The sequence below is a fragment of the Macrotis lagotis genome, chromosome 1 (assembly GCF_037893015.1).
Source record: "Macrotis lagotis isolate mMagLag1 chromosome 1, bilby.v1.9.chrom.fasta, whole genome shotgun sequence".
Lineage (NCBI taxonomy): Eukaryota > Metazoa > Chordata > Mammalia > Peramelemorphia > Peramelidae > Macrotis > Macrotis lagotis.
In genome coordinates this window covers 463,933,697-463,945,103 of record NC_133658.1, presented here as the reverse complement: position 1 = coordinate 463,945,103, position 11,407 = coordinate 463,933,697, and the positions used below count along the sequence as shown (strand labels likewise).

The window sequence follows — 11,407 nt, the reverse complement described above, 5'->3', positions numbered from 1 at the left end:
CTCTTAGTTCAGGCCCATATCCTTTCTAGATTATTGCAATGGTTTAATTTCCCTGCCTTCAATATTTCTCCAATTCTAATCCTCTTCTACACTACCAATATTATTTTCTTTAAGAGCATATATGACAAATCATTTCCATAATAATAAAACTATAGTGAGTCCATATTGCCTCTAGAATAAAATATAACTCTATTTTGTTTAGCTTTAAAAACCCGTCATAATGTTATTCCTCTCCCCATCTTTACAACCTCCCTGGACATCATTTCCTCTTTTCTACTCTGTGATTCAGCAAAATTGACCTTCTCACTGCTTTTCACTCATGACATACCATATTCCATCTCTATATTTTTATTTTATCTCTTTCTCTCATACTAGGACTGTGTCCGCCAACCACCTTTACTTTTCAGAATCCTTTCCTCCCCCTCCTCTTATTTCCAGGGGTGGGATTCAACCAGTTCACAATGGTTTGGCAGAACTGATAGCTAATTTTACGTTGTTTGGTAAACCAATGTTAAAATATCACTTGTAATTAGAGTTCTCTCTAAGGAGGGTAACTGGGCAGTTGTTCAATGTGGAAATCACAAATTTATATCCCTTACTCTTTTTTTTTAACATTCATCTGCACAACAGCATTTTCTAAGTCCCCTTTTTAATGTTCATTCTGTCCAGAGTTGAAAAAAAATTGATGGAACAATGCTTTTAATATGTATTTATTCATTCCTTGAAACTCATTATACCTTTGATGAAAGGCTACATTCAAATTCCCTCATTTTTATTAGTTCAACATGGAAACATATTAAATAAAGAGGAAAAGTGCCAAACAATCAGGAGATGACAAACTGCCATTTGTTTCCACTTTCTGTTACCCCCAAATTCACCTAGGATATTATAAATGTACTGCTGTTCCCTGAACAGTAAAATCAATAGGAATCTGGGACACAATGAATCCATAGAAATATAGATTTCAAGGGTTATCTTATTACCCATTTTGGTAGCCAAGGAAGTAGAAAAAGAAAAAAAGAGAACAGGTAGAATGAGTTTTGATTCATGCATATGTTCCAACATTGGTTACTTTCACTCCATATGGATATGCTTGCTTACTGTGAGTGATATAGCAAAATCTAATTTTGTGTATCTCTATGGTTCTTATTTAAGTATTAAATGCATGAAATATTAAACTACCTCTTGATATATATTTTTGTATACTTAAAATGGTCATTTGGGTAGATAACTGGTTGCTAATTTATTTGAATCCCAGAGCTGCTTATTTCTAAGATCCAGTCTTTAAGACAAAATGAAAGTTCACATCAAATTGCATAGACAAATTATGGGACAATATTTGATTATGATGCAGTGAAAGTCTTTTAACCATTGAAGAAGAGGGTTTTCTAGGTTAATATACACCTGAGATGCCTTCTTTTTCATATCTCACTTGATCTTAGACAAGAAGATTTCTGCAACTGGGAAATATGTATGTTATATTTATCCATCTTTTATGCAGCACTACCTCTAGTTTGCAAAGGCCAGTTTAATTTTTAAATACTAATATTGCTTATTCACCTATGGAGCTTGGCTCTGTTTTAAGAATTTCAGGAATGACTGGACTTTTAGGTTTACCCAGTGAAACTTAAGGGTCAAAATTAACATTATGCTTTGTCAGCTTTTTTGGCAAAAGCATTATATAACTTAGAGAATTCATATTTCTGAATCTAAATGCTTTGCTCCCTTCTCTTCTAAAATTTGTTCTTCCAAACACATTAGCATAGTGTCCAGAATGAGAAACTTTCTATTCTGTTATGATCCAGTGACATGGAAAATCAGCTTCAGGAGTCAAAATTTAGGAAGACTGTCACCTGACTGGAAGATATCCAGAGGATTATTATCTAAGCTTTATGATATAGAAGATGTCATAAGAAAACTAAGACAAAAATGAAAATGAATTTGCCTTCAAGAACTTTCATTGTATTGGATAGATAAATGTGTTAAATACAGATGAGTAAATAAAATGTTATTTAAAGAGGAAAAAGTACTGAGTTTGTGCCTTCTGTGTGAAATAACAGAGATAGGTGGTGGAATGTCAAAAAGAAGAAAGCTTTTTGATTTATAAATAGTGTGCACAAAGGGGAAAATATGAAAAAAAAGACTAGAAAATTGCCAGAATCGGATTGTGTAGGCTCCTAAAAGACAAACTGAGAAGTTTACATTTTATTTTAGAACATGAAAATGATACGGCCAAATTTGGCTTAGTGAAATTGTTTTGATTTCTTTGTAGAAAACAGATCTGAGAGAGAAGAGTCTATACATAGGGAGGGAATTTGGGAGCTATTATAAAAATCTGTCTAAGTGGTCATGAAGACCTGGGGCTTAGGGGAGTAGCTTTATGAATAGAGAGAAAGTGACAGACATGAGAGATGTTCTAGAGGTTATGAACAGTAAGATAGGAAAAAAAGTCTAAAAAGTTAAATCAAAATCCTGAAAAACCAGAAAGATGGCACTATCCTCAAAACTACAGAGAATCTTGGAGAAAGGACAGTTTGAGGAGAGATGATCATGAGTTCACTTTTTTTTTTTGACTTGATGACTTTGAAATGTTAAGGGATGATGACCTCCCTTTGGAGGTCTGTCTTAACATTTGGCCTTAATAAAGACAAGTAGAAATTGGGCCAAAATATGGGTTTATTAAGTCCTCCAAGCATACAATTTATTCATGGATGCAATCCAGTTAGAAACTGGACTCAAAATAATTTGGAGGGGGAAGCATATTTATAGACATTAGACAAAGGAAATTAGAATGATCAGTAGCAGCCAATGAAGTTAAAATATATTTTATAGTGCCCTTTCATGATTTCAAGATATCTTCCTTTAGTCACATTATCAGAGATTCCATGGGGTTTAGGGAGGGAATGCCTTATTTTGTCACATCATCAGGGATCCTACCAGGGTGGAAAGAATATTTTATTTTGTGTCAGGATGTCTTGGCCTTTAGCAGCTATAGAATTCCATAAAACATGAGATTCTCCTCACCAGGATTTTCTTTCCATCTGGTCCCAATAGGGGATTTTCAGAAGATAATCAGACAAGTTTCCTGTTTCCCAAGAAAGGAGAAACTTGACAATTTTATACACTCTGAATTTGTGGATAAATTCTTATAACATTTTACATGGGATAATCAAAATGTTTAGTCCTTCATGTATGTAAACCTATAGTTCCAGAGAGAGAGATTGTGTCTGGATAATAGATTTGGAGACCTCTTCGTCTTGGAAGATATCTATGCTTAGGGAGTGGAGGGTAAATATAAAATTACTAAAGTAGATTGAAAAAAAAAATATTTTTTTCTTTTGCTTTTCCCCAATAGATTGTGAATTCTTTGAGGGTACAGACTCTTCTTTTTGAAATGCTTAGCACTGTGCTTATCATTGATTGTGTTTTTTTAATTGATTGAATTCATTTTATCAAAGGTCATGAGACCCAGGATCTTCATTTCAGGAAAGTACTTGATTTGTGGATAAGGTTTCTTTATCAGTATCAGAACAGGCTACTTATTTTTGCCTCAGTTGAGGTATTTTTTTTTATCATTTTGACTGCTCTCATTGTAATTGTAAGAGAGAAATCCATTCTTACTAATAGTAGTTTTCTTCCATCTGACAAAGTGGTTTTTTTTTTAAGTATATCTCTAATTTTAAAATCATAAAACTTCCCAGAATTAGACATTAAAAGAGTATCATTACTAGGTTTTGGATTGTAATTGTTGTCTTTGTTTTTTTTTTTTTCTCATGGAAGGAGAGGATTTTAGAAATAGGCTGGCATATATTCTTTAGAAAGAGAATTATTAAATTGTAATTTAGCAGTTTTTGACTTCTTTTTTTTGACAGTGTTAGTCAAAGAGAATTTTTTTGTAGTTAGACAAATATACTTGGTATGGCTTTTCATGGGACTGGCTTTATTTTGTTTTTCAGAAACACTTTGTAAAATTTGGCGATAATATTCCATTGCTTTTTTAAGTGTGGACAAATGATAAATCAAACCCTGATTTTTAGCATTTGTAAATTTCTGACATATTTACATTGTAATTTTAACAATTGATTTTCAGTAGCCAGTTCAAGTTGTTTCACCTGGACCCCTATCATGATGCTGATGAACATAACAGAATAAAGTGTAAGAAGATAGCAATCTTACGGTGGGGCCAAGATGGAGGACCCAGGCCTAAGCAGAAAATCATTTCTATAGCCTCATGCAAAAATGGTTAGGAATGGACAAAATATCCTGCACATGCAGTATACATTTGACCTCCCAGTAAAATCAAATCTTGAGTGGTCAGAGATTTTTACTAATTTTGACTGGTGGAAGTTTAGAATGAAGTCAATAGAGAACATATCCTGCATAGAATTTGAGGTTATTTGCCTGGGGACAATAAAACTTGGATTTGAGGCAAGGAAATAAATAATCATCAAGTATTTGAAGGGCTTTCACATGGAAGAAGTCTAAAACTTGCTCTGCTTGGCAAAGCTAAGAGTATATAAGTGGAAGTTGCAGACAGGCAAATTGAGGTTCAATATGAGAAAAACAAAACAATTTTCTCTCAATTAGAATTCTTTAAAAGTATAATGGATCGCTTTTATAAGACCTTTTAGACTGTCACAGTTCATTTCATAGTTTCTAGTCCATAGTTTTGAATTTTCTTATCATATGAGTAAGGATATTTTTTGTGTGGCTTAGATTTTTCTAACTTTCCTGGAGTCCTAGGCTGGCTGACTGACTGACTTGGGTGGTGGGGGTTGCTCGATGGAATTCAGCAACACCAGGCACCTAGACTGGGTCCATGCTGTGGCGGAGGAAGGTGGCACCATGGGAATCAGTTACAGGGGAGAGTTGGCCCCTGCCACCACCTCTGGGATGATATTGGATAAGTGTTTGGGGGAGAAGGCAGGTGGTGGAAGGGGGATCAGGAGGTGGGGAGTCAGGGAAGAGGAAAGGAAGCTCTTTTGACTCGCACTTTTTGGGGGGATGCCAGCTCCATGACCTCTCCATGTGGATGTGTCTGATTCCTGGAGTGAGGACAGCTGCTTCCTAAACTGGAAAGAGGAATGCCAACTCCTAAGTAGATTCCTTGGTGGAAGAGGGGCTGCAACCAACCAGGAAGCCTCCACAGACCCAGGCATGGAATCAGAAACCATAGCTACAACTATTCTAACCACTGTGAGGGAGCAGCATTAAGTTTATTTTTTTCATTCACATCTACTGGAACCCTTTTGTTCCTAACCCCTACTTCAGTTTGAAGTTTCAGTTTCAGACTCTCCAGAGAGTTGGAAGTGGAGAGAAAACGTATTTCGGGTCAACTGGAAAGATGTAGGCTTGAAGCAGAATCATCAAGCATTGCTAGCACAAGCTCAACTGAAACATTGCTTCCTTGGTGATCAGATGTGCCCAAAACTGGAGTGAGCTAACCTCCAACTTCTGACACAGTCTGAACATCCATTTCCTAAGATCAGAAGCAGAACAAGGGGAATCTATATTCACAAAAAAAACCCCTCTCTCCATGAAAGTGAGGGATCACTGGGTAACTCAAGAAGTTCAACACAAATGGATTCTGACAGTGAATATAAAGAACAAAAGAAGTTTCCACAACAGCCATAACTTGGACAAAGTTCTTAAGAAATTCAAGAGCTGAAAAACAAACTTTAGTTCAGTCTTTTATAAATAATAACAATTGAACCATGAGAAGAGTTAGTTTTATCCTGTCTAGAGCACAGTCTCCTTCTTAAGTTGCCAGCATGGGCAAGTCTTCCCAAGGGAGAATTTTAGAGCTTCTTTATGTAGTGGATATGACCCTCCTTCAGACTGAATTCCTATCACTGAATTCAGATGAGTATTCATCTACTACATTACCTCCCCCAGTAAGCAGCATCTCCATATGCCATATAAAGAACTGCTTCTCCCACAGCTATAGGGCAGGTTGGTTCAGCCATATCAAGGAAAACAACTAAATACAGGGGAAGAACTTCTCAATATCAAAAACACAATCAGAGTAGACTCACTCTTAACACTGACTGATGAACAGACTCTGGTAGCTTCTCCATTTCATGCCCAAGTAGGCTTAACTCCCCCAAATGCTCTGGAATGACTGCAGTTTCACGGCATCTGGGATCATCACTATAAAGAACTATTCATGATATTGAACAATTTGGACAACAACAGTATGATATTTATCAGAGAATAGTTCCACCTCCTCCACATAGTCTCACAGACTTGAGAAGTTCTTATATTAGTTAACATAGTTAACTTGGTCAAGAATTGTGTTCTGCTATGTCTCCTGACTTGCACATCACCACTATATAGGAAAGGAGAACTTATTGTAGTCTAATATATTGTAGTCCAAATCATGGAACTGTGGAATTCCAGGGGTTCCAGCACACTGGATCAGGTATTGGAAATTTGCATAGATCATCAAGCCAGTGAAGCACTCTTACATACTAAAGAAACAATTATGCTTTGAACACAACAGCTACTTATGTGAAGCCCTACAGGCTAATGCAATATCAAATGCAAGTGCAATTCTAACAGATTCCAGCATGCAGCACCAACTGATGATGGAAACAAGAAGATAACCATCTATAGATAATATTCAAAAAACTATAGGGAATTGGCTTGGTATAATCCTGAAAGGTTTGAAGTCATCCATATACTACAACATTAGCTCCCATGAGTTCAAGCAAATTCTTTGACCTACTTAAAACATCTGTGCTTTGGACATAACAAAGTAAAAACTGAGGTATGTGGCTTAGGATGAACCAAGTATCTGGTTGACCTTTTGGACCACAGAGTGTTGGAAGGTCAGAAGAATTCTTGTGGTGAACTACACAATCATGTTTATGGAAAATCTACAGATGAAAATAAAATAGCCATGAAAAAATATTGTTGTTATACCTTCCCTATTGTGATTGTTAAGAAAATCATTTGATGCAGAAATAAGGGAGCATGTTATGGGAGTTCTTTGAAACTTGTCCTCATGTAATGCAGTCAAGATGACAATCATTCAAGATACTCTATAAACTTTAAGAAACACCATGGATAGAATAAATTTTCCTTTGATTGAGATCATAAAATCAAGTTTCAGACTTCACTACTTCTATGTAATGCTATAGGCTGCCTGAGAAATCTCAGTTCTTCAGGAGAAGCACAGAAACTAATGGGATCTTCTGAAGGCCTTGTAGAATCCCTGTTATATATAATCCGTGCTTGTGTGAACACTTCTTATTAAGACAAGACTGGAAAACTGTGTGTGCACCTAGAGGAACTTGTTCTATTAGAATTAGAAGCACCTTGCACACAACTGCTGGGAGGAAATGAATTAGATGACTTGTTAGGAAAAGAATCTCCCAGCAAAGATTCAGAACCAAGGTTTTAGAGAAAATAGAAGATGAAGAAAAAGAGAACTCCACAAGAGGTTCAAGTTAGGATTTAAACTGACATGAATTCCTGAAGTATCATTTTGGGGAGGGCAAAATAAATGTGTTTTTCTGAGGAAAAAGTATACTTAAGAGTTGGCCCCATACCCAGATATTCTGAGTCTTCTAAAAGGACTGGAATGTTTGATATCCATCAATAGTAAAGTCATACCTAACCCTTCTAGCAGAGAGCTCCAACCCAACTACTTTAGAAGGTTCAACAGGATCTCTCCAAAATCTCTCTCTGCAGGTAACTGGAAATTTCCTGCATATATTCGAGTTGTTGTTCCAATCTGTGGAGAAATTCTGAGAATGGACAATGATAGAGCTGTGTCTTTGTGACAAGTCCTTTGAGAAATATGGCATTAAGTGTTCATAGCAAGGACTTTATAGATCATCCCTGAAAGTGGTGAAATCAGCAGCGCACGTATCGAAAGCATTAGTGCAATATTGGGACTTGTGGAGAATTTATAAGAAGCATGGTTGGAATTAAAATCATTTTATTACACCTGCATCAACATTAAAATGTCAGAGATTCAAGACACACCCTTCCCTCTCAACTCCCAATCAACAGATGTCACCTGTCATTCAGTCAGGCTCCAATTTACATCAGCTCCTATTCCTCATCAACAAGAGAACAAAATGGACAGCTACTGCATCCACAGTTGTATTATAGTCAAGATGACCCCAAACAAAAGAACTTTGATGCATACAGATTGCATTTTCAGTCTCCTCATAGCTATGAAGACCCTTATTTTGACGAGTTCACTTTCCAGATTCTGCCAATTATTCAACACAGTGTGAACTGAAATCCTCAATGAAGTATATAGACTTTAATGCCACTAGATGATCTTCTTATAGAAGAGAACAGTACCCAAATTCACCAGACTCTTGATTGTAGCAACAAAAAACCCAATAGAGGAATTCTTTTCTTCCTTAACCTTGCTTCAGTTGAGATGGAGAGATGTGTTTGCTGATTTGATGGTGAAACTTGCTTAGTGAAATGGAAGGAACAAGAGAAGAAGCAATATTTTTTTTCCCTTTGAGGAATTATCAGAAATTGAGGAAAGCATTGAAAGAGAACTTTTATAGCTCTGCTTAGGTATTAGCTCTATTTACTTGTAATTCCTTTAAGTGTGGTAGAGGTGTGGGCAATGTAAAGAAAGTTTTGAGAAACATGTCAAATGAGTTGGGAGAGTATGTAGATCAAATTAAATTACAGATGATTTTTATGTGAATAAAGTCAGGTTCTGATAGTTTGAATGGAAAAATAAAATAAAATGGATTCCTTTCTTGTTTTATTGCTCTTTCTCAATGTTAAGATTGTATGCTATGATGTCTTGTAAATTTCTTTTGTTGGTGTAAATATGAATATAGCACATTGAATAAAAGCGTCATCATTTGTAATACAGTGTGCCATTTTAAAAAGAGACTGAAAAACTAACAAATAAAAAACAAATGGGAGATCCTAGAAACCATTATCACTTTTCAAAATAAAATGTTTTTGTTTTTAAAATGAATAGTGTAATTTGGAAGCACAAGGTCTAGTCTAGCATTGCCTTTCTCATTCCCTGTCTCTTTCATAGGATATTTCACAGTCATTTTCTATGCATATGGAAGAAAAATGAGGAAGTTTCATCCATGGAAAAGTGTTCCCTACTTCCTTTTTCTGCATGAAATAAATGTGTAATCTTGGGGGCAACTAGGTGGTGCAGTAGATAGAGCATTAGTCTTGGAGTCAGGAGTACCTGAGTTCAAATCCAACCTCAAATAATAATTATCTAGCTGTGTGACCTTGGGCAAGCTACTTAACCCCATTGCCTTGCAAAAAAAAAAAAAAGAATTTCCTAATTGCAAGATCTATCTTTCCTTACTGAACAATATAGATGAATTGATGTTACTTGCTGTAAAATATATGCATATGCATATGCATATATGTATAGTCATATATTTATACATAGTTTTAACATCTAATGCCTTTATCTTCTTAACAACTAGACCTATTGGAAGATAATTTCCTTTTCTTTTTTGAGATTCTAGGTTTAGCATTATTATACAGAATCCTGAAAGGAAAATTCATAAGAACTCCTATAAAGTCTGTATTCCTCACTTGAAAAAACAACCCAAGGCTATTTCCCCTACAGTAACCATGCAATTTAAGTAGCTAAACTCCTTGAAAAAACCCATGTCCCCATTAATTTGCTACTATACTGTAATACACAAGTAATTGCTTATTTTTTCTTTTGCTTTCATTTCTGAAATCAGCTTAAAATGTCCCCACTTACAATTACAAGTTTGTAAATAGATGTCTAACAGAGATAAGATCTTCCACAATCTCCTTGCTAGCCAACCTTGAGTAAATTAGGAGACATTCTAATACCATCTTCTTGTATCCCTTCATTGATTTATGTTGTATAAGATCCCAAATCATAAATTTGGGAGATAAGAGAATAGTTGACTTTGTTCCTTATAAATTCTAATTCCAGAACTTTCAAAAGGTGGAGGGAAAGTAGCACAATTACTTTTGTAATATTAAGAGACATATTAGGATGCCCCAAGTTATCACATTCTGTTGTTAAATTTCACACATTGATGTTTTCCCAACATTGATGATGTGTAGATATGGGAGCAAGTAAAACCAATTTAAGTCCAAGAGACTTTAGCAGCAGCCAAATCATCTCCAGGAGTCCTGATTCTTATCAATTGGGCCACTGGGTAGAATGATTCTGGTAAAGACAAGTGAGAAGGAAGCTTTGCACAACAAAGCCCTCTCTAAAATAGATATAATTGTATACCTCAGGCCACCAATCACTAGGATGGTCAGTGTGATCGTCTTTGATATCAAAGGACTAATAGTAGTGGCAAGATGGGAAAAGCTGTTTTTAGAGTCAGTTATCACACTATTACAGATATATATTTTGAAAGACTGAAGCATACTAGAATCCACAAAGAACATTCTGAAATGAATCTTTCTTAATTACATAGCTCATATCTGGGCATTTTCCTTTGCTTTTCCCATTATGGTCAATCAATCAATCAAACAGAAAAAAAATTAAGCAGCTACTATGTGTCAGACTATCTGTTAAGATTTAGGAACATAAAAGGAGGCAAAAGATTGTCCCTGACCTCAAGAAACTTAGAGTATAATGGAGGAGACAGCAAGCAAATATATTTCCAGCAAGCTATATATATATATATATATAATAACTTAAGCAGCTAAAATAAGGTGAACAAAATTTCTAGTTTTTTTCTTTTAAATTTTTGTGGTATTTTGCTTACTTATTTATGCTTTTCTTGTGGGGATTTCTATTTATATATGTCATTTTTGCTTATTTTGGCCTGACAACACTAAGACCAAGTATACAGAGGTTCTTGACCAACCAGCACCACTCCATCCATATGTGAAACTATCGGTTCTAGCAAATAGAGATATTTTGAATGTTGGAGTTAAGTTCCTTGCCTTGGTAATATACTTTCCAGGGATGTCCACATAGATGATGAGGTTAACATATACATAGACAGAACCAATTCAGTATTTGGGAGGTTATAATAGAAAGTGTGGAAGAGAATACTTATTGGTCTGTCTATCAAACTAAAGGTCAGCAGAGCTGCAGTGCTATATTTCTGTGAAATCTGAACACTACCAGCATCATGCCAGGAAACTGAATCACTTCCATTTGAATTGTTGAAGATTCTGAAGATTACCAACAAGATTAACTTTTGAACAGAACACTGAGAGCCTCTCTCAAACTCAACTGCTAAGCATACAAACAATAATACAAAAAAAAATCTGATTGACTAGCCACCAAGCCCAAATGCCAAATATTTTTTACCTAACAGATTATTTTAGAGAGAACTTAAGATTTCTGGAATAGAGCTACAATGGTGGTGCAAAACTTGCAGACTTCCAGAGCTTTTCCCAAAGTAACTTTGAAAAACACTATAAAGTGACAGAACCCTCC

General features: G+C 35.5%; 1 pseudogene; it reads left to right on the top strand.

The window, feature by feature from the left end:
• Nucleotides 1-5,771: 5,771 nt before the first annotated feature.
• LOC141504652 (plakophilin-4-like) lies at nt 5,772-8,340 on the top strand (annotated as a pseudogene).
• The last annotated feature ends 3,067 nt before the right edge of the window (nt 8,341-11,407 follow it).